Source organism: Dermacentor variabilis, chromosome 8 (assembly GCF_050947875.1).
Source record: "Dermacentor variabilis isolate Ectoservices chromosome 8, ASM5094787v1, whole genome shotgun sequence".
In the NCBI taxonomy this organism is placed as follows: Eukaryota; Metazoa; Arthropoda; class Arachnida; order Ixodida; family Ixodidae; genus Dermacentor; species Dermacentor variabilis.
Window position 1 is genome coordinate 54,898,054 of NC_134575.1, and position 23,318 is coordinate 54,921,371.

The window sequence follows — 23,318 nt, forward strand, 5'->3', positions numbered from 1 at the left end:
GGATGTGTGAAGCGGTCGTCGCTGGGAACGAGGCCCCACTGTGACGCGGCAGATATCTCTTGGTCGCTGCACGCCGACAACACCACGTGGCTACCAGCCTGCGCTTTTGCGTGACAGCGCGAAATGTCTCCGGGGCTGTAAATGACTTCTTTGCAATGCAGCATTGATTTTCTTAGAAATGGGAAGACGGGCTTATAACTGGGTGCTGAGACAGAAAGGAAGGTCTCTCTGCAAACATCACTGTAACACGGAGCCATTGAGCAAGTTTTTAGGTGCGGCTGCAGTTCCTCGAGCGTCCTAAGTGGAGCCGAGACACTGGGTAGAACACGAATCGCCGTGATGCTGGTCTGCACGTAATTGCCTAGAAAAATCATGCCCAACATCCACGACACCACTGCTAGATTACGGTAAGAGGGCGCCTGTGCCGCAGGTGTTGTATGGCACCGACCGAAGAACGTGCCAACCATAAACAAGACAAAACCCGGCAGCGCTAGCAATGTTTGCCCACAGAACAAAACGCGGCTACGGATATACACACACAGTGCGACAAATGCGCCAACTAAAGCGAGAGCTATCAGAAATTCTAGAAACGACATTGAAGAAACGGGGAAAGCCATGCGAATGTCGATTCGTCTTCCGGTGTAAAAACAACAACGTACGGGTGAATAGTAGGCGTACTTGAAGAGCTCCATTTCAGTAACAGATACCTTGCTTACTGGAAGTAATACAAAGTCTATTGATTTGTCCAAGAGGGACGAAATGCCAGTGACTTGAGCCACGTTGATGGTGTTGTTCAACGCTCTAAACGCATCCATCATCGCCAGGACTTCGGGATTTGCATTAATGTCTCTTTTTACTCTACCACGAAATTGCACGGCCGCCCTGTACTTCCGGCCTTTAGGAAATTTATCACGCGATGCTGTGTCGTCATCGAAAAGACTGGACGCTGTGACTTTGACGCGCTGTCCACATTTCCGGTAACGGTCAGCAGGGGCGTTGATGCCTCGAGAGGTGACGCTCACCACCTGGCAGAGCGCCTCCGGAGAAAAAAGTCGCAGAGTTCGATTGTGCTCCTCCGAAGAAATAATAAACTGATCGTCACGGTACTTCCATGACTTCAGAATTTTCCTTTCATGCCACTGGTGGATAGTAGATTCGAAGGGCAGCCATACTATCCTGGGTAGATGCAAAAAGTCGTAGCACTGGTCTTCCCGTAAACCGCAATATTGTTCTTTGTCGAAGGAGTAAAACTCGCATTCTATAGCGCGGCGCCTCAGCTGCGCAAATTTTACAGCAGTCGGCAACTCATTCACTCGAGGATAAAAGCGTTCTGTGTCGGAGTTGGCGAGCACCAAGACCGTGCGCGTCCCCGTCACCTTTGACGCTGCCATTACGTTGATCATATTTGAGTGACCTTGAACAACGGTTAGCGACACAAAAGCAAATATCATCAACAGAACTATGGAAAAGAGCTTGCAACAAAATCTCATTACGTTCACCATGTATGAAATTTGTATCCAGAGCATCTTTTACTCCGTGACAGTCGATTTTCCTTAGACTTTTATATCCGGCTGCTGGAGTCACTGCTTCAGTCGAAGCAAATGTAGTTGTCTCCTGCTTATAATACGGCGGCCAAGCAATCTCGCCAAACAGACTCCTTCAAAATGGTTTATCAATGCTGCCCTTAAGCAGAAGCGAAACGATTATTCAATTGCAATCCAAGGTCATGCTCCATCCAGTGCGGTTCATTACGAACCTGTTACACCCCGTAGTTTGCTGATTTTCTCTTCTTGAGAAAGCGACACCCTTCAAGCTAGCGACACCGCTGACGCCACCAATGTCCACCTGATGCTTGGCCGTTTCTTTTAGGTCTGCCGGAGCAAGAGTTCCACTGCCAGAAGACTGAGTAAAATATGTATATAAGTCAAGGTGTGCGTCGTGTAATGACATGCAGAAGCTCGATACCTAGCGCCTCCAAGCACCGTCTTGCAGCGCATGCAAAGTTTCATAGGTGCACAGACGGAGCACTTGCAATTACCTGGAAGTACCGCCACCACAACAACCCTGCATATTAAGATGGCATACATGTGTGGCCTACTTTATGAGCAGATAAAATTTGCAGCGGCGAAGGCACTTTTTGCATATTTACGAAAACACGCGGACACGCAGGTCTGTTCTCACTCTAGGCGTACGCTGAACAGCAAATATTTGCATACGGCGTCAATGCAACGCAGATGAGAAAGCTGGTTTCATGTATATTGTAGAGTGTGTCCAAGCGAACTTTCGCCACAGATTAAAAAATTTCAAATGCCTCGTAGCTGGACAGAACAAGAATAGTGTAATTTGTTGTCGCATAGAGATACCCAAACTGATTTTGCTTTCATTCCGCCTGATTAGATGTTTCGTCTTAATTCATTCACTCCTGAAACAATCCATTGTCACATGGTGACGGTGTCACAGTGACGGTGAAGAAAGCAGCAAAACTGTCAATGCCGAAACTGGTGTTCTTTTGGGCGAACCTGTACCCCCAAAACAGGCTGCACTCAAGCCAGAACTATCGGGGCAAACCTCGATCGAGTGGCCAGTAGCGCTTGAATTTCGCTTGTATTTGCAGGTTTCTTTCACGCTCGGAAGAACACTTTTATGAAGCACGTATCGAGGAACAGAGAGCTGTATCAGCAGTTTTTCATGTTTCTCTACGATTTTTACATTGACAATTCTCATCTAATTATAATCTTCGAGAAGTTGAATAATAATTTAAATCCGATTATGTAATTAGGCGGAATGAAAAAAATAACCCCTCTCCAGTGACGACAATATTTCTTCGGTTCTGTCCAGCTACGTGGCATTTGCGTAATTTTAATGTTTGGTTCAAGTTATGCGAGAAACCCTGTATGCATGCGCCCTCTATATTGCAATTGCATATTATTACACTAGTTGGCATGCTATGTAGCTGTTGCAAAGGTAGTGGTACAAGGTGGATAGAGAAGTCTGGAGGAAGAGAAGATTATGGAGATGTGTGAAAAATTGCTTTAATGAAAAAAGGTATGGCATACCTGAATAAATCATGCCGCCTAGGTGAATGGAACCGCCCCGTTTCATATGGGATGCCAATAAATCTTCATCTTCTGCTTCTTCATTAGCATTGTATCGCGCCACTTGCAATGTGAGAGGCGCGCCGCGGAACGTCCGTGTGTGCGCACTTTACATTGTAGTTGCCTATTACTGCACCAGGTAGCACGTCATGTAGCAGTTGCATGTGCCATGTGTATGGGCATTGGCATGTGCATGTGTAAGATGAGGCGTGTGTGTTCTGCAGCAGAAATCCGCAGAGCACTCAGCACATCTTATTGCAGTGCGAAAATATTAGCTTAGCGAGACCAGTGGGTAAGGTACATCCAACTTCCAGAAGCGCTGGAATTTAAAGTATGCGGAAGTATCAACCGGTCAGCAGTCAAGATAAGCAAGAGGCGTTTGGAGTATTGGTGGGAAAAAAAGCAGGAAAGAGGCTGATACAACCGGATCCATTAGAAGCATAGGTAGCAGCGATACAAGGTAGATAGAGAAGATGAAAGAGCTGTATACAAGGATGCTAGCAGGAAGGACATTGATAACAAAGCTAAGTAACTCAAGTAGGCTACGTAATTACAAATTACAAGTTTATGCGCGAGAGAGAGAGAGAGAGGGCTCTTTATTGGAAAAACAGAGAATTTTGCCGGCGCGTATATAACTGCTGGCATGCTACTCTGTATAGGGATGGGGAATGGGATTAAAGGATTCCAGAAAAGAGTTCGAGAAAAAAAGGATAAAAGTAAATATGAAATGTCCGAGTGGACCTGATACTAATATTTACAGGTGACATGGCGGGTAAACTTAAGCTTTTGTATAGGAAGGATGCAATTTTTAAAGCTTTCCTATTTGACGAATTTCTGTCAGGTAATTGAACAATAAATCCAAAACCCGTCGCTGGTTTGAAGGGCCGGGCATTGGACCTAAGATGCTCGGTAACGTTAACGGTTCGTGGCAAATCATGTCCATTTGGTGCTCAAAAAATTGTCTCTCGTCGCGGTACGCGGGGCATTCTAGTAATATGTGCTCAATTGTCTCTAAGTTGCGACAGTTATCACAGTATGGGTTAGTGGTAAGTCCTATGCTGTACAGATAATTGTTCGTGTATGCCACATTCAGTCGAAGACGATGGTACAATGTCTCTAAGTGTCGAGGAAGTGGTCGTGGAATTTTCGGTCTCATTCCTGGGTCAATGTAACGTAGGAAGTTATCTTGGTGAAGCGGCAGATTCAAGATGCGGTCTTTTTCTTGATAGGCATATTTTTTGCCATGTTTGAAGCATCGGCTTTTGTAAAATATGTTCTTTTGAACTTGCGGTATTGGAGTCCATTTCTGGCGGCTTCGTCCGCTCTTTCATTTCCCGAAATGCCGGCATGGCCAGGTATCCACTGGAACTTTATGCAATGCCCAGCAATCTTAGCCCTGTGGTGAAGATAAGCAATGTCAAATGCTGCTGGTTGATTATTGCAACGCTTGTGCCTGTTCCAGATACTTTGTAGGGCTCCTTTTGAGTCTGTGAAAATCACCCATGTCCTTGGCGGCTGCTGTCGAAGTACATACACAAGGGCCTCCTTAATGCCATATAGCTCCGCTGAAGTAGATGATGTCGCTCGCTCAAGACGAAACGAGAATCGTTGCCCTGTAGAGGGTACAAAAAGTCCGCATGATGAACGATGTGGAGTTGTAGAGCCATCTGTGAAAATGTGCGTTGCGGCTGCGTATTCTTTGCGCATATATTCTAAAGCTATCTGATAAGTCGCTGCCTGAGGCATTTTCTTTTTCGCACTGATTCCAGGTATATATGGCACGATTTCCAGTGGGGGCAGTGTCCATGGTGAAATGTTGCGCGGCATAATTTGTGACGCCTGAGCAGGAATCGAAATAGATATGCTTCCGACGGCCTGCCCAAAGCTAGATGTAGCACGGGTTCTGGAAATATCCTTTAATAAGTGAGTCTTCGTATGAATGACGTGGCGGAGGTGTATCCGAAGTGTCTCCTGCGAACATAGCACTTCCAGAGGCAGGCATCCAGCTTCTGCTACAGTCCCTGACCGGGACGACCCCTTCGGAAGGCCAAGACATACGCGAAGGCAGTTGTTTCGTGCTGCCTCGAGTTTTCTCTTGCTTGTGGGAGATATTTTGTGCAGGATCGGGAGGTAATATCGTAGTGTTCCGTCGACGTAGGCCTTATGGAGGAGCACCATTGATCTACAGTTGCTGCCCCACTGTGTTCCGGCTAAAAATCGGAATACGTGCGACGCCGAGGAAATCTTCTCACTCAGTTTTTTCACTTGGGGCGACCATGTGAGGTTCCTATCGATCGTCACTCCAAGAAACCTTTGCGTCTTGACGTATGGAAGGGCACGACCACCCAACACTAGTGGGTATTTTTCCATACACCTCCGCGTGAAAGCCAAGGCAACGCTTTTGTCGGGGGACAATTTCAGACCCCTTGGATTTAGGTAGGCCGATATATTTGCTAGCGCTCTCTGGAGGCGTTGTTGGGTGGTACTGCGGGAACGCGCCGCACTCCAAATGCAGATGTCGTCCGCATACAGTGTGATTTTGACGCCAGGGGGCAGGTTTCTTTTCAGATGGATGAGGACTAAATTAAATAATACCGGGCTTAACACAGCTCCTTGTGGCACTCCCTTCTCGACGGCATAAAGCGCCGTGGGGCCATCCGGGGTACACATGAAAAGTTGGCGTCCTTGAAGATAGTCTTCAATCCATGCGTAGAGCCGTCCTCCAAGACCAAGGGTTGCCAAAGCGTCAAGTATTGCTTTATGATAGACCGAATCATATGCTGCCTTAATGTCTAAAAATAATGCAGTAGGTATGTTTCCAGAGACCAATTCCTCTTCAATTGATGAGACCAAGGCAATGACATTATCAATTGCGGATCTATTTTGCCGGAAGCCATTCATTTCCTCCGGGTAAACTTTTGCAGTTTCCAAGAACCAATTTAGTCGTTTGTAGATCATTTTTTCGAATAGCTTCCCTACGCAGCTAAGCAGAGATATGGGTCTGAAGGAGGCGTAATTTGTTGGCTGCTTCGCTGGTTTCAATATAGGAATGACTTTCGCAAGCTTCCATTCCGTAGGAGCCTCCCCAGTTATCCATGAGACGTTGTAGTATTCCAGAAGGCGTAGGCGAGATGTGTGGCCTAGATTTGCGAGCGCTGCATAACTCACGCCGTCATGGCCAGGTGATGATCGCTTGTTTACGTCGCCGATTGCTGCCGTGAGCTCTTCGATGGTGAATGGTAATTCTAAGTCAGGACTAGGCTGACGACTTGCAATTTGCCGCAAAGGTTGTGCCCCGTTGGAAAGGAGCCTGCAGTACTGCTCTGCCACCTCTTTCAGGGATGCGCGCTCATGTAATGAGAGGGCGATAAAAGGATACAGCTGTTGCGGCTCTTTGCGAATGCCTCTGACGACTCGCCAGATTTTGCTCAGCGGTTGTCGTATGTCCAGTGTCCCACAAAAGTCCCTCCACCTTTTTCGGTCCAGTTTGGTGAGGTAACGTCGTATATGTCTTTGTGTACGTCGACAAGTTCTGAGGTCTTCGATATCCTTCGTACGTAGAGCCTTCCTTTCGGCACGCCTTCGAATGGCACATAACCTTTCAAATTCCTCGTCGTTTGTTGGTACATTACAATGCTTAGTGGCAGAGCGGGTACTTTGTTTGAGGCAATGAGCTATTGTCGGTATTATTTCTGTATTCGTAGTTGAGGCTGTGATTCCTTTGTCTACGGCTGCTGTGTAAGCTTCCCAGTCTATCGACTTCAGTTTCACTTTTCTGGGCGACGTCCGAAAATGGAGGGCAGAGATTAGGATCGGGTAGTGATCACTACCTCGAGTCTCGAAATCTGTACACCATCCGAACATAGGGGCCACTTGACTTGATACGAATGTGACGTCAATGCAGCTAACAGTCGTCGGATTTTTAAGGTATGTTATGCTGCCATCGTTCAAGGGCTCTATATTGTATTTTGCAAAAAGCTTCGCCAGCTTGGCACCCCGAGCACATGTATGTGAACTGCCCCAGATCTCGTTATGTGCGTTGAATTCGCCACAAATAATATGTGGAGACTGAGTGTTTGTCAACAAGTTTTCCAATCTTGTCACGTCGAAAGGTGATCCTGGTTCCAAGTAGACGCCGATCAGGGTAAACACTTTAGATGCAATCACTGTGGTTGCGCAAATATATTCGTTCTTGTCATGTGGTGCTACGTCAATCGCAGAGGCAGGTATGTCGTTGCGAAATCCAACGAGAAGTCGGCTAATTCCATTTTGTCGCCTTGAATGATGAAAATAATACGCCTTTATCCTAAAGTGCTCGTCGACGCGAGACTCGGAAATGACTAAAAAAGGGAATCGGTACACTCGCGTAAGATGCTTAAAGTCTGCTAACTTAGAGCGCAACCCGCGAGCGTTCCACTGGAATATAGTACATGTGCGGAAGTGTTTGTTGGTGGACACCGCTTGTGAGACGATTGTTGGCGAAGCCATCGTTGCTACTGCGAAGAATCACGGCTTTGCGCCGTGAAAGAAGACGGCACTAGCGGTTCCAAAGCCAGGACGGCCTCTATTTCAGGGATGCTCTTAAACGATGGGCTGGCACGCAGAATAGCCTTGATTGCGGCGAACATCATGGGAATCAGCATACTTGGTATCTCATTTGCAGTGCTACCATCTAACAACTTTTCTTGGTTCTTCCTGTTCTTCTGCTGCGACCTTGAGGACACTTGTTGCTGTCGTGGGCTTGAGGTTATATCACTTGAGGGCTTTGATGGATTCGTTGCAGTTGAAGGCCTTTGCTGGTTTTCTTTCGCGACTTAGGCGTAGGACTTTTTCAAAACCGTGTCGCTGCGCTGCACCGTGTCGTGTTGCGTTTGGTTTGTAGATGTATACATCACATCCGGATTCGGTGGTGGTTCTCGTCGTTTCCGCACTTTTCCTTGGATTTGCTCCATCGTCCGTGCAAGAGTGGCTGATTTCTTCTTAGGACACCCTCCGTATGACGCAGCATGCTCAGCTCCACAGTTTGCACACCGAGGCTGGGAACGTGACGTACACTCCTTATGCGTATGTGGACCAGCGCATATCTTGCAGCGGATGGGGCCTTTACAATATTTCGCTATATGTCCATGTCTTTGACATCTGAAACATTGAGTAGCAGACCCCATGTATTCCGTCACAGGATAACTGCAGAATCCAAGCGACACTCGGTTTGGTAAAGGGGCGTCCTTAGAGAATTCCAGGATGACCGAGCGTCTTCGGGTTTCCGTTACTACGCCATCTTCGTTAGGGACGTAGAAAACTTGCCTTTTAGCAGATATGACTCCTTGTTCGCTCAAATACTCCTTGAGGTCGTCATCTGAGTACTCAACAGGAACGTCCTGTATCCTCCCGTACGTGGCAGAGTAGGAGTATGGAACTCGAGCTTCTACAGGAATACCCCATAGATCTGTCACTGTGAGGAGACGATTGGCTGCAGGAAGTGTAGACACTGTCACCATGAGGCTGCCATCCTTTTTGAGACGGTGGCTGAGTATCTTTTCTTGGGCTGTTGTCACGACCGCAGAAGCCAGAAGATTTGGGTTTACTTTCCATAAGCTGCTGTCAGGCTGAGTTGGCTTGAATATAACAGGAACACCTGCGGCTCTTTTCTTTTTGTAAGAGACAACAGTGAAGGCTGTCTGGTCCATCTCTTCGTTGTCTCCTGTAGATTGCCTTGCGTCGATGTCATCTTCACGTAGCCTTTTCCTTGCTTGCTCATCTTCTCTGTGGTCTACAGGAGCAACGTGCTGACCTGATTGCTGATTGCTTGCGACAGATGCCATCAGAGCATCACGAAGGTTGGCCGACGGCGGAGGCTCGCCGCGCTGCTTCGGTCCGGTGCGCTTCGGGAGCCGCTTGCTGTGCTTCTCTCGCAGGACGGTGACCCCCAGGCCGGCGTTCGGTGAAAGAGAGGCACAAAGAGTAAAAAGGCGCTCTACACTTGCTAAAAAAGACTTAAAATTACAGACGGGCGTTCGGAAGCGAGCCTATCGCTCGTCGTCTTCATGCGTGATAAATTCACGTTTCTACATCTGCCTTTCGTGTATAGCAATCGAGCACCTTTGTTTTCCTTCATGTAATATGCGCCTGTGCGAAGTTTTCAGTTTACGCAGTTTGGCAGCCCGTAACATTTGAAAAAAATTCTACCTGTCCATGTAGTGTACTGAGTTTCATTGCGAACGTTTCTCGCTGTAACCAAGTCGAAAGAGAAGACGGACTGAAATTGAAAACTGCCATTTGTTTGGACACGTGGCAGATCTCACCAGATATAGTATACAAAAGAACAATGGCAACAAACAGGAATCTAACCTACCAACAGTCGACTACATTCCTTCCTGGAAATTTCTCACCCCCAAACAAGCTTGAAGAAACACATACGGACGGAATCGAAACCATGCACTCGTGCGGCCACGTGACGGATTCATTGGAAGAGAAAAAAGTGTTGCTTGCGCAGTTCGCCAAAGCCTCCCTCTCGGCCAAGCGATAAACGAGCTTCGGACAAAAGTCTGCGATTATGCCTGAGCCCGTTCATTTGTTCGTTGTCACTTGGCTGAGCTTTCAAGTCAGCAGATATAGCGTGACAACATAGCCAGAGCCCGCAGCAAATGCCGAGTGTACGTTACTTGTGGTTCGCCAATACAGTTGCCAGACTAATTCCGAAAAAATATCCAATTCCTTTCACTTCGAGCGTGTCTGTCTGTATCGTCTGTCTGTATCGTTATTGAATCTTTTCTGGCCTACAGTGGGCCTTTCATCTCTTCCGCTCTTTCTTTTTCCCCTCCAGCCAGCGGTTTCCAGTTTCAACATCCGTCAATTCCCACTTTAGTCACCTTGCCCTTTTCTTTTACACCGCTTTTATCGGGTTGTTCTTCCTTTTGTTCTCCTAGTTCCGATCGCCTTTGTCGTATACTCGTATTTACTTACACGTCAGTCTTTGTACAGCTATGACTGTCTTCTTTACAGTTGAATTGGGGCCAAACGTCTTTGCACGTGTCGCTCCCCTCCCCAAGCCGGCCGTTTGGCCCCGCCGTCAAACACTGAAATATCTGAGAAGGAACGGAAGTATTGATGGAGGTTTGGCGTCGGGGTCAGTGAGGACAGCATCAACCGCACTTCATTTGTGGTGCACTCAGCTCCAATGGCAGCGATCGTGGATTAAAGAAAAATGGAAGGGGGGAGGGCGAGCATCGCCTTCTGCGCGTCCGCGTTCTAAAATAGATCTGGAGTATTATCGACATTGATAAAGGTTCGCTAGCTTCGGCCGTGACACCACAGAATTCAGTGAACGAGTGAAGTTTGGCTTGGACAGTTCTGTACATGCCACTGCGTTCTTAGGCTTTCGCCGGCGACACAATTGATTAGGCATAAATAAATTCTGTGAAATGAGATGAAATTAGGAAATTTGGAGACGCAAGTTAGAATCATCTAGCGCTAGACAGGGGTAATTGGAGCCCACTGGGAGAGGGCTTCTCGTGCAGTGGAAATTAAGGTAGGCTTCTGCTAATGATGATGGTGATGATTAGGAATTTATATCAAAATTGCAGACAGTTTGGACCTGTGGCGGCTACTTGTCAGAGTCAGGCATAGATTAGGGGAAATCGGAAAGCAGGATGCATTGCAAGGGACGAGGTTACTAGAAATGATAGGGTTTGTTAAAAAATCATTTTTCATCTTTTACGCGCAAAAACCCGGATATGATTACGAGGCACACCGCAGCAGGGGACGCCGGATTGCCCTCGACCACGTGCGGTTCTTTAACGCGGGCCCAATTCATGGTTCACGGATGATTCGGCAATTCGCCTCCGTCGAAATGCCGCGGCCGGGGTCCGGTCCAGCTTCCTCGGGCTTTGCAGGGCAACGCTGAAGTCCCTATGCTACTACGGTATGCATGCTGTGTGAAGACAGCCGATGAGTGAGTGCAGGGAACGCGTGATAGGCATACAACTGAAAGCAACCCGAAACGAATCGGATATACAGGGTGTCCCGACTAACATGCACCAAGACTTAACAAATATGAAAATGCCCACGTAGCTGGACAGAACCAAGGTAATGTTGTTTGCCGTCGCTTGGAGATAAATTGTTAGTTTCTTGCATTCCGCCTAATTACATAATTAGCCTTAATTAATCGAGTTTTCAAATAATCAAATTACATGAAAAGTGTTTGAACAAGAAAATTGTAGAGCAACATGAAGAAACCCCCGATACAGCTTTCTGTTGCTCAATGCGGGATGTATGAAACTGTTTTTGCGAACGTGAAAGAAGCCCCCAAATGCATGCGAAATATCCGCGCGACTGGCTGCTTGATGCACTTTACGTGTTTTCGCAAAGCTGTAAATAGGCCTTCCGAAGATGATGACAATCGCGTCTCCCTGCATGAGAGGACCTCCGCAGCAAGGAATGAGAAGATCGCCTGATTCGGGCTTCGCAAGTGCCACCGCGGTTCGGTCGGCCGTGTGAGCACCATTTCAAAAGCATTTCGACGCACTCCTTCGTTTTCACATTGCTGCAAACCAGCCGCTGATAAAGTGTAAGAAGCCTCGTTCGCCAACGTGCGCAAATATCGAAGGCCTTGATGAAACGTCTCCGCAAATAGTCTCACGTGGAAGCGAAAACCGCAGCTTGAGCTAAATCGGTTCGAGGAATTGAAGCTCACCTGCTTCGAACCCTAGGAACGCCACACATGAATGCTAAACGTGGGCGAAGAGCAAAACTTAATTTGCGGGCTAGAAAACTAAACCACAGTCCAAGCTACTGCATGTTGCTTGTATCATAAATCACTTGATTTCTTTTGTTTCTTCCAGAGTTGACATTTTCTTGCGCGGAGCCACCGAAGTTATACGAAAAGGTTCAAGCTACCGACACGTGACGCAGCGAGATTTCTCGTTTCAGAGCGGGACCGATCGGCCAGCTCTTAAACGAATTTTGTTCGCTTCTAAGCTGGCTACAAAGTAAAATACGCGTCGTTATTCGGCAGTAAACTTTATTCGGAACGATGTTGTCATCGCATTAAAAGGCACAGAATGAATGTCAAGAACAACTTAGGCTAAAGAGGCCTCATTCGTGATAAAGCACTGGCATGGAGCACCACTCCGGCTGATGCGATGCCTCAAAAAGCTGAGCGGTATTGAAGCAATTGAACAAAACTTTGAAACGCCCAAGTGCGGCAAGACGCAGCACAGGGATATGAATCTAGGAGTTTAGAAAAGAATAAAAGGGGGGAAGGAAATCAATATCTAAGACGAAACCTTTGCCGAAATGGAAGCACCGAGAAAGGGGAGAAGCTTAAGTAAAGGAAGTCCTTAGAGATCCGATTGTCGCAGTATCATGCAGAGCACGATTTTAAAATGTATTTGAGTATCTCTCAGGGAATGGTGGGCAAGATAATAAAGAATGCGGTACAGAACCCGGAAAAGGAACTAGTGTAGTTCGCTTGTCAAAGTAACAAACAATATAACCGCCAGTAGACCTAATTCCGTACAAATTATTTTCAATCGATGCGCAATGCACAGGTAAAGTGTCAGGAGAATGCGACGGCGCATGGCCCGCGGGTCCCCGGAATCCTGGCCAGTGTCATGGAGACGGCGTGTTTTGGAGAAAAGCGAACAGGCCTCACAAAAATAAAAAGAAGAGGAGGGGACAAAACCAGGAGAAGCGTTCAACAAATGAATCCCCGGTGCGGAAACAATGCGTGGTTGGAATATTTGATATAACCTCCCTAAGAGTATTTCGTATAATATTGTTACTCGTACGATGTATAATTCACTCAAGACTACTTACAATATATATATATATATATATATATATATATATATATATATATATATATATATATATATATATATATATATATATATATATATATATATACACACAAATAATGGATCTCTAATCCATGCCACCGGCTCCACAGCCACCGTAGTCCTCCATAAAGAAAGCAACAAAAACCCAATAAACAAAGGCATCAGGCAAGGAGCTACGATCTCTCCAATGCTATTCACAGCGTGTTTACAGGAGGCATTCAGAGACCTGGATTGGGAAGAATTGGGGATAAAAGTTAATGGAGAATACCTTAGTAACTTGCGCTTCGCTGATGATATTGCCTTGTTTAGTAACTCAGGGGACCAAGCGCAATGCATGCTCACTGACCTGGAGAGGCAAAGCACAAGGGTGCATCTGAAAATTAATATGCAGAAAACTACAGTAATGTTTTACAGTCTCGGAAGAGAACAGTAGTTTACGATAGGTAACGAGGCACTGGAAGTGGTAAGGGAATACATCTACTTAGAGCAGATAGTGACCGCGCATCCAGATCATGAGACGGAAATAATCAGAAGAATAAGAATGGACTGGGGTGCGTTTGCAGGCATTCTCAGATTAAGAACAACAGGTTGCCATTATCCCTCAAAAGAAAAGTGTATACACCTGTGTCTTACCACTACTCATGTACGGGGTAGAAACCTGGAGGCTTACTAAAAGGGCTCTATCTAAATTGAGGACGACGCAACGAGCTATGGAAAGAAGAATGATGGGTGTAACTTTAAGGGATAAAAAATAGCGGATTGGGTGAGGGAACAAACGCGAGTTAATGACATCTTAGTTGAAATCAAGAAAAATAAATGGACATGGGCGGTACATGTGATGAGGAGGGAAGATAACCGATGGTCATTAAGAGTTACGTGCTGGATTTCAAGGGAACGGAAGTGTAGCAGGGGGCAGCAGAAAGTTATGTGGGCGGATGAGATTAAGAAGTTTGCAGGGACACCGTGGCCACAATTAGTATATGACCGCGGTAGTTGGAGAAGTATGCGAGAAGCCTTCGCCCTGCAGTGGGGGTAACCATGATGATGATGATGATGATGATGAAACCAAGAAATACAGAAAGCTTCGCTTTCATCGATTCCCACAGTGGGTGGGATACGCATAATTTTTTTCAGCACACTTTGGCGCTTCGCGTTACATGATACTTTGAACCGTACCCAGTTGAACAACGAGGCGCCAGTTGACGGTATTTCAGTCCAAGACGAGGTGACGGGATACATGAAGCCCTGCATGCATGGTTATTCATTATACCACAGAGACGTTATTTGGAGTAATACATTCAAATACGGGATTCTTTTTTTACGTAGCCAAGAAAAACAAAATCGTTTTACTTATTTGCAACGTAAAGATACATTCGAAAGAGTGCACAAAAAAAAAGAAGCTTGCACAGGGGATGCAGCCGGGCACCACTACTCTGGCGAATAGTTGAGCATGTACGAGGTCTCGTAAATGCGCCTGAGCAGTGGGTACGCGCGTCCACACTGACCCCGGACGTCGTCGAGGTCGACGTCGACCGCCGCTACGCAGAGCAGTCGCCAGTGCCTGAGCACCTTGGCCGTCTTCTCGAAGACGGTGAGCTGGTCCTCGTGCGCCACCCACGAGTTGTTCTCGGCCGTGTACGCGGAGTCGTCTTCGATCCGCTTGACGCGACCGGGCGCGTCCGCACACACGTCGGAGAACGAGACCTTCCTTGGCCGTCCTCGATTCACCGGGTCGCCTACGTCACCCTGCGACGTAGACCTGCGGGTCGTAGAGATACGGTTACCGACTACCGAGGTTTAGTCGTCAAAACATCGACCATTGAAAAATGCCCACGTGTCGTACATGTCGCTGTGAGCTTTATACCGTAACAAATTCAGATTTTTTTTTTTTTGCGCAGGGAACCTAACTTACGTATGTAGCCCATAAAAGCGTTTCAGATGCACAGGGTATTGAGTAAGCTTCTAGTTGTGGAGAGTTCAGCAAAGCAGTTACTAATCCATTATTGATAACACGAATATTTCGACGAAGAGGACTTTCTCACTGTTTCCTTTTTTTTTCTTGCAACTTTACTCTTTATGTGCAGATATAACAAGCGATCAAGTTGTTCTAGTTTTAAACTGGATTTTCGCGTTTCCCGTTTGAACAATCTTCGATATTTCTCAAGCATGTTTTTTAGATGTCCCTTCCACAAATTCTAAACACTGTATGACATCAAAGAAAGTATGAACAACTTCTTCGCCTATTCTTGAAGAGCAACAATATAAACACAGACTACAGGATTTGGACCGGTAAATATGTGTCATGGTAAATCTGGCACGTTTGAACCGGGGTATCAGTGATTAGAGATTTCGAAGGACGTTATGATGAAGTTTTGCGTAACTACCGTTTAATTTTATCAAGAAAGACAACGGTGACTGATGTGTAAGATAGCCATCTATTTTGCTTGAGGGTAATGAATTCACCTCCATGGAAGATCTCTCGATTACAGTTTGGTGTAAGCTCCTTTCTTTCTTCTTGCATTTTGCCAACTAGGTGTTGGATTTCCATAATTTGTCTATTTTTATATCAGTTCATGTTTTGAATACATTGGGAGTGCATTTGTTCAAGTATATTTCATCGTCTGTGTTCCTAGTCCTGAGAAACTAGTTTGGAGAGCAACGTGAACTATTCCCACGACATGTTTTATTGTTTCCCGGGCCACGAAGAGTAAATCATGCCGAAAAAACAAATGTAATTTGCGGTAAAACGGTATTACTATAACGAATGACTCGTTATTTGCATTTTTTTGGCTGATACTTACCACAAGCATAGTGAAAACGCTAGTGTCAAGTTTCTCGCGCCTAAATCAGTATATTTAGGGAACAAACTCAATGTATCCGAAATTATGTGTTGAGCTTTGTGGCGCTTTGGTATGCTGCTTCTTTGAATGACGTCAGCTGTTTGCAAATTCACTTGAAGACTGCGGCCTTCCTTGCAGGCTTGGTTCAATCTGACTTTTTTTTACTCGACGTGGTAAGCTTAGTTGCAATGGCGTGGATCTGCTGAGGGCGATGTCGTGGGTTCGATTCCGTCTGTGGCGGCCGCACTTCAATGGCCACGGAATGCAATGAAGCTCGTGTGCCATGCTTTTGTGGAGCGTTCAAGAACTGCATATGATCAAAATTATTTTTGTGTCTACCTCTTCGGTGTGCCTCATAACCAGGTTGTTGTTGTTGTTGTTGTTGTTGTCGTCGTCGTCGGCGGCGGCGGCGGCGGCGGCGGCGTCATCGTCGTCGTCGTCGTCGTCGTTGTTGTTGTTGTTGTTGTTGTTGTTGTTTACATTATTTATTCAAAACAATTTATCTTGAGAGGCGTAGCAAAGGCCCACGCAAAGTTCCTCATTATGCTACGTCCCCCAGACAACACCCGCAGCAGTACGATCCCTTTCAGATTGTTACACATGATACAATCACAATGAGGTGCATAGGTCAATGTAAATACAAAAATTAAAAGGAGAACAAGCCAACGCTTGTTCTCATACATGTAACATGTTTTTTATGGTAAACACACATCATACACCAGAGTGAAATTTATAATACAACGCACAGCACAAACCTAGCCCTCAGAAAGCAATATTGCCGTAACTTGCTTCTGAAATTGTATCTCTTCTGCAAAAAGTTCAATATATTGAAGTATTCGTTCAGGAGTTGTAGTATTAGTGATGTTAATTTCTGTAAGCCATAACTTCTACTTGATGTGGATTTAGCTATTGTACTTCTTCGTAGTTCGCGTGGTGCCTGCTTAACCTGATATTTTCCTTCACTTGAAACGTGGCACTTGAAATTCCAGAATGTTCCTTTTCCTTCAGTGGCTTTCACTTTGCTTGTTTAGCACGCTCGCCGTTGACCGATCCGATATGAAGGATAGGTTGCTCTGCTGTATGTGATTTCTCCTTGTAATCTTCGTTTATTTTATCGCATATGTTAATCTGTTCGGTTACAATGTAAGACGTGCAGCTCAAATGAGCATTTTTATTTGCGAGTCAGCGTTGTTTGCTGGTGTTCCTCTTGTGTCTCGCCTGGGACCGCACTGTACGTAAAATAAACCAAACAGAACTTGAATAAAAAAAGCAAAGTTCAGTTTTTCACGTGCTCTTTTCGGACCTTTCTACGTGGCTTCTTAGCCTAAGTCTACACGCCCCAAAGCATGCCGATAGCGCTGGTCATTAAATTCGCAGCTGTTTCGATAAACGAATCTTGTACGCTGCAGATACAGCAATTTCGCGTGCTTCTGGCACACATCTTCTGAGGAGACAGCAGTGACAACACACGTGTACGCCATAGAAACAATTTGCTGATGGAGAAACATATTTCGGTCACGAGGTACTAAACGAGGGAAAATGTGGAATCATTCCATGCAATGCACACGCTATTTCCTGGAATGCTTGCGCAGACGTTTAGGGAATGAAATTGAAACGCCTACCTAATTCCACAGCGATTTCCTTGCCCTCGTCTATATTCGTTATTTTTTTATCTAAACACAGTCCATATTGATTCTTTATACATGTATGTCGTCAAAAGCTAGTTTCATCGCGCAGCAGACGTATGAACGAAATGGTTCGCCGCAAATTTACAGACAAAAGGCGACTAGGAGCCGTCACTTTAAAAAGTTGAGAAACCATGTTGACTTTCGGCTTAATTGTTAGCTCCACTGACGGACATAAATACAACTAATGGCTGAGATGGCGAGCTTCGCCAACAACCTGCAATATGTGCTTATGCGACAAGCTGGGGGTGACGTGCAGTACATTTTTCAGCAATTTAGCTAAGTCGGGTGCTCAGAAATCCCTCCCCCCCCCTCTTTTCCACACTCTAGAATGGATACTTCTCCAGGTAAGGATGACAGAAAGTCACTCGCGTTCGGTAAACGAACTATGCGACAGTAAGCAGGATGCGTGGCCAGCTATTCGACATGGCAAGCCACGTATCTACGGTCCCGAGCAAGAGTAACGGACCCCTGCGAATGCGTGCAGAAAGAAAGCATGCCAGCGCCATCTAGCCCCATGCCGATCAAGCTCACGTGACGTATATTCCGGCGCTGTACGCATGTGCGAATACCACTTCGACGAAATATTGTGACGCTCTTACGTGCATAGAGGGTTCGCGCCTCAACAAACTGTATGCGGGGGCACCGAAGAGTGGTGAACGAAGAAGACGACGGGTGGCTGGCTAGCTGAATCTCGACAGGCGCTTAGATGATCAAGGCGATCGCATCTAACGCTATCCGGCTTCAAAGTAACGCCTTTTGTGGGCGTAACAATATGTAGGAATACACACGCGCTCTGCGCCGGGACTGACGTCACACGAGCTTGAGTGGCGTGATGCGAGGTAGAGCTGGCATGCTTTTCGACATGCACTCGCAGGGGCCGGTTACACTGTTTCACTACCATATATGTGCAGTTGCTCCAGGGATACCTTATCGCGATACCTAAGTTAGAGATAAAACTTCGACGTATTGCTCGTCGAAGAACCTGGTGAAACGCTGCTATGTGAACGTGAACTTATGTTAATACGTTATGTTGGTGGCCATCGTGTTTGTCCTATGTATCTATGCCTCTTTCCACTTGTCGTCCACGTGTAGATGAAGTGTAGACATATTTCACGTCAGTCACAGATGCAGTTGACATACCTTAGCGTGAAGGCCGTTCCCGAGAGGCAGATGGTGAAGCACGTCTTCTTCCCGAGGTTGTCCTCCAGTTCTTCCAGGACACCCATGACCGTGTGGTGGTTGGAGCGACGGTGCGTCAAGCCGGCGTAGTCCACCGGGGCGGCCAGCTGCGTAATGCCCGAGGACTCGTCCAGGAGGCCGTGGGTCTTCAGGAGGATCCGGTCCAGGATGAGGGACAGCTCCTCGTGCAAGAGCAGCGTCACTCCGTACGGCATCATGGCGGACAGGGTGCGGTTGCCCCAGCGGCGGTCCGCCTTTGCCCAGGCGAAGAAGGACACGACTTCGCCGGCGCCGTCGAGGTCTCCCAGGAAGGCGTCGTCGTCAAACTCGAAGTTGAGGCCGTCGATGCGGCGGTGCTCCAGCCAAGTGAAGAGCGAGTCGAGCAACTCGCTGCTCTCGCCCGGCATTTTCTTCGCCGTATAGCTTTCAACGAACACGTTGACGACGACCTTCCAGTGAGGGTAGAGGGCGTCGCGGACGCGGGTAAGATGACGAAGAATGGCTTCGTCCGTGGCGTCGGCCAGCAGGTGGACCGTGCCGTTTTCGAAGGCCAGGCCGTTGTACACGATCTCGTTGCAGTATAGGCCCGGGAAGTGGCGCAGGGTCAGCCTGTCCGGTGGCGGTCTTTGCAGTAGGAGAAAAAGTGCAAACGGTTAGGTGGACAGATGGCTGGGCTAAGAATGAAACGAAAATTTCCGCAGAAACTCTTCTAGGAGTTGGCTAAGTATGCGTAAGCAATGTGCCACTTGCTCATATTCATGCCACCCGGTGTCATTATCAGTGTTATGAAACTTGATCCAAGGTCCACGTAAATAAGTTGCGAAGCATGGAACGAAAAGCCTACCAAAACCTATCGCCAGAGATATCAGTTAGGAGTGCACGATTGAAGCGCGACTAGGTAAGGGAGGGTGAGGGGGGACATTTAAATTAGAAAGCCTATGTGAAAAAATATTTTCGAAATTTTTTAACAAGAAGAGTAAATATGCTGTTTCAAATATTTTTGGTTTACTAAAATTAAATGTCATTTTTTTCTATTTCACAATGTATTAATCCGTGCGTGGTGACCCCTACCATCCAGCGATTCTGGTGCAAAACTTTGCAAGGCTACAGTGAACTAGAAGTCTATAGCAAGGCTACAAACCAGGTATTATTTCGCGTGGCATGGCGTTGCTCACTTGAAAGTGGCGGCTTCGTCCGAATTTTTAAAATATTATTTCCTTCCGTGTTTGTGGAAAGTGTGGCGTGCGCTTCACTTCAAACTTTGCCTGACCTAGGGCACGGCATTCGTTGGCGAAAGCTCTGAGTCCAGGTTTTTTTTTTTGTTGTTGTTATCGTGCAAATTCACGCTCCGGCATTCGACACGCTGTCACGCGTCGTGACGGTAAATGTGGAACGCTCCTCAAGAATCTTTGCGCTATCTTCATTCACTCTCCGTAACACAGCCTCTGATTGTCCGACGGACAGCAAAATTAGTAAGTCGAATGCTTTCTAAATGATGATATGAAGCAATCTTGTCGGATAACTGACAGCTATGAATTCATGGTGTCGCACGGTATTCCGAATGATTATCTGAAAATGTTTCGCACATGTTGCTATGCCCTACGTATGTGTGCAGGCTATAACACTTTTCCACCATACAAACATATTTTGTTTGGTCAAGTATATCGCCTGCATTATTCCAGACAAATAAGGGTGAAGTTGGTTTTGAAACTTCTGTGGCACTGTCATTTATTTTCATCCTAATCGCTCCCTTTCCTAAGGAACCTACTGTGGCAATTGTCGTCAATAACAGCCTAATCATGTTCAGATGAAGACCTACGACACTGCTATAGTTTAATGAGGGAGTTGCAGAGTTACAAGTTTGTCAGTGTCGTGCTTTTATTTAATAATTGTACACATACCAAACCTCTGAATTTTCGCAAGAAGTCGAGGTATTACACGTCTGCTGCCTAGATTTGCTGGAATTTAACTCTAGTTTTCCAGTACAGCAAATTTCAATCGCATCGGTTTAGCGGTTGTCTCATAACAGCATTTTTATTGGTATTGGAATAGGCAAGTCGAAGTTGATCCAGACTTAAGGCTTCCCTTTCGCATGGCTAAATCGACAGCCATTTACCAATTTTCTTACTTAGTAAACGAACTGCGACGACTACTTGCCCGCTTAGCGTCCGCCGAGAGCTGGAAATCTCTGCAGGGAACAAAGCATCCCGACTTGGGTCAAAATTTATTCCTTAAAAAATATTCGCCGGTTATATACCAGACAGCACGCAACGAAAGCAGCAACAGTGCAGGAAAATGAAATACCCCCTGTCGGCATGCATCCATACATCTGCTCTTAACCTCTAATATATGATTTTTTTTTTGCAACAGCGCAATGGACGGTGCCCACCTTTCTTGCAATAGCCACGGGCGACTAAATTCATGGAGTGTGCAGTTCAGAGACGCAAACGGTAACCACTGGGCACTTGCGCATACTTCCCGCCTTGGACATTATGCGGAGTGTTGCGCACCATGTTGACCCTGTGATCGGTAACGCCTGTGCGGGTGCCTCGGAGGCCACGGCAAGCAGTACATTAGTGAACGACGACGGCGTAGTGCGAAGTTGTAGCGCTTGGAGGCAGCCGGAGAAGTAACTGCTGTCTCAGTAAGCAAATTGAAAGCAATAGAAATCGCTGAGCTCTGCTGCTACTTTTGTATCTGCCCCAGCGATTACTTTAGCCCAACCTCAACCTGTCAGTGGAAGCTAATCGACCTCAGTCCGAACCCCACTATCGAGGATACACGGAAAGCACGATGCCCAGATGAATACAGAAGTCGCAGTTTCGCCCGAAAGGCAAAGCATCGATTACAATAGCAAATTAGTGGACAGCTATACGAAGTAAGGATAGTAACTTTATCGGAATTACAAACTTATAAATTTGCAAAAAAAGGCATACTAACTTAAATAACAAGTACAGTGTCACGCGCGCGCAAGATAACATGAACACTTGTCACTCGACGACCGCGCAAACTCACTGTCAAAGCGCTGCAGTGAGGAAAGACGGCAGCAGCAGCGAGCGAATTGACCTTCATGCTGCCACTAGCACCAAAGTGAACTAATCCGCGAAAACACAGCGCAGCGCGGACATTACACCCGTCGCAGATGGCTTTCACGGTACAGCGGCGCGGACGGTCGCGTCCCCCGTCCACCCTCCCCTAGAAGCCTTGCGCGCGCCGGAGGGGGGTGCGGTTCCTCCCCCCTTTCCTCCTTCGCGTGCGCGAGATTGAGCCGCCATCGCCGGCTTATCTTCGCACTTTTTCACTCGCACATACAGCACGATGCGCGCGTCGATGATTTTATCGCCCTTGGACCTTACAGGCAACCTCACGGCGACGCCGACACTGATAGAAGAAATGCGCCTGGAGTGTCCATATATATCGCAATAAAAACGTTGCGAGTTTTTTTTTCACAGCAATGCTCTCCGCGGGGATATTATAACAGTTCTTGGCGTCGGCAGCGTGGTACGTACAGTCAACAGCAAAAGTATACGGGGTGCGGTTTCTCCTTAAAATCTGAATTCCCAAAATGTTAAGGCATGACACTTCGTATTTAATGAATCAATGTGTAGGTGGAGAAGGCTACTACATGATGGAACATTTAATTCGAGGTTGTGTGACCACGCTTCGCGAGAATTCACCTTCTTGGCAGATCCTGCGTCCCGTAAACTTTTGCGGTTGTCTGTACATGTAAAATGTCTAAAGTAGAGCCAGCGATGCAGCCAGCGTCGGAACCCCGCAGTGGCCGTAAACGACCAGGAGATCAGTGTACCTCTTCGCTTAGCATCCCTCACACTGCCGGACTGCCAGAGGTGGCGCTTTAAGCTAATGAGCGTTGCGCATGCAGCGTTTCATGCAGTCCTGGACAGTCGGGGGGGGGATGACGAATCCCAGAAGCCCAGGGGCAACGCGCATCCCTTGGAGCAATTACTAAGTACCGCCAACAACGCAGCCCTACTTCGTCGTCGGAACACGCAGCCACGCGTCGACTTCTGGATAACCGGCGCCGAATTCGGGAACATGTGTCAGTTATAACAGAGTGTATACAAAAGTATTGCGGTCGAATATAGCGACACATGCTAGAAGGCTCGGATATAGCAAGAGAAGATCCCGTGAAGCTTCGGCAGTTTCTTGGGTAGATTTCAGGCCGTGACAAAACAGGCCCACACTTCATTGGAGGGCATGCGAGAACTCCCTGATACACCCTCTGTGTCTTTGATGTACAATTTAGTCGCTCAAATCGGCACATATCTGGGACAATATCTTGTTCCTGTCCGATCGCGTACACGTCTGTCACCGCGAACGTGGCCAATTTGTGACCAACAGCGGTGTGGTACCTCAGGAATCCCTCGCGATTGAGGAAGCACAGGATGGGCCTCGGGCTGGGAATGAGCCTTCGCCACTCGTCGGCCGTCCAATGGTCGAGCGGCTCGTAGGCGTCCGGCAACAGCGCGGCGGCGGACGCCTCGGAAGTCGCCGTCTCACGGCCACTGGCGCTGCAGAACCAGACGACGACCACGCTGGCGACGATGGCGCACGTGGCCAGCACTGCGATGCCGCGGAGCAAGTTGACCTGCGAACGACCGAAGGCGAAGAGCGTGCAACGGCGATGAGAAAGTTTGCGGCTGCAGCTAAGACGAC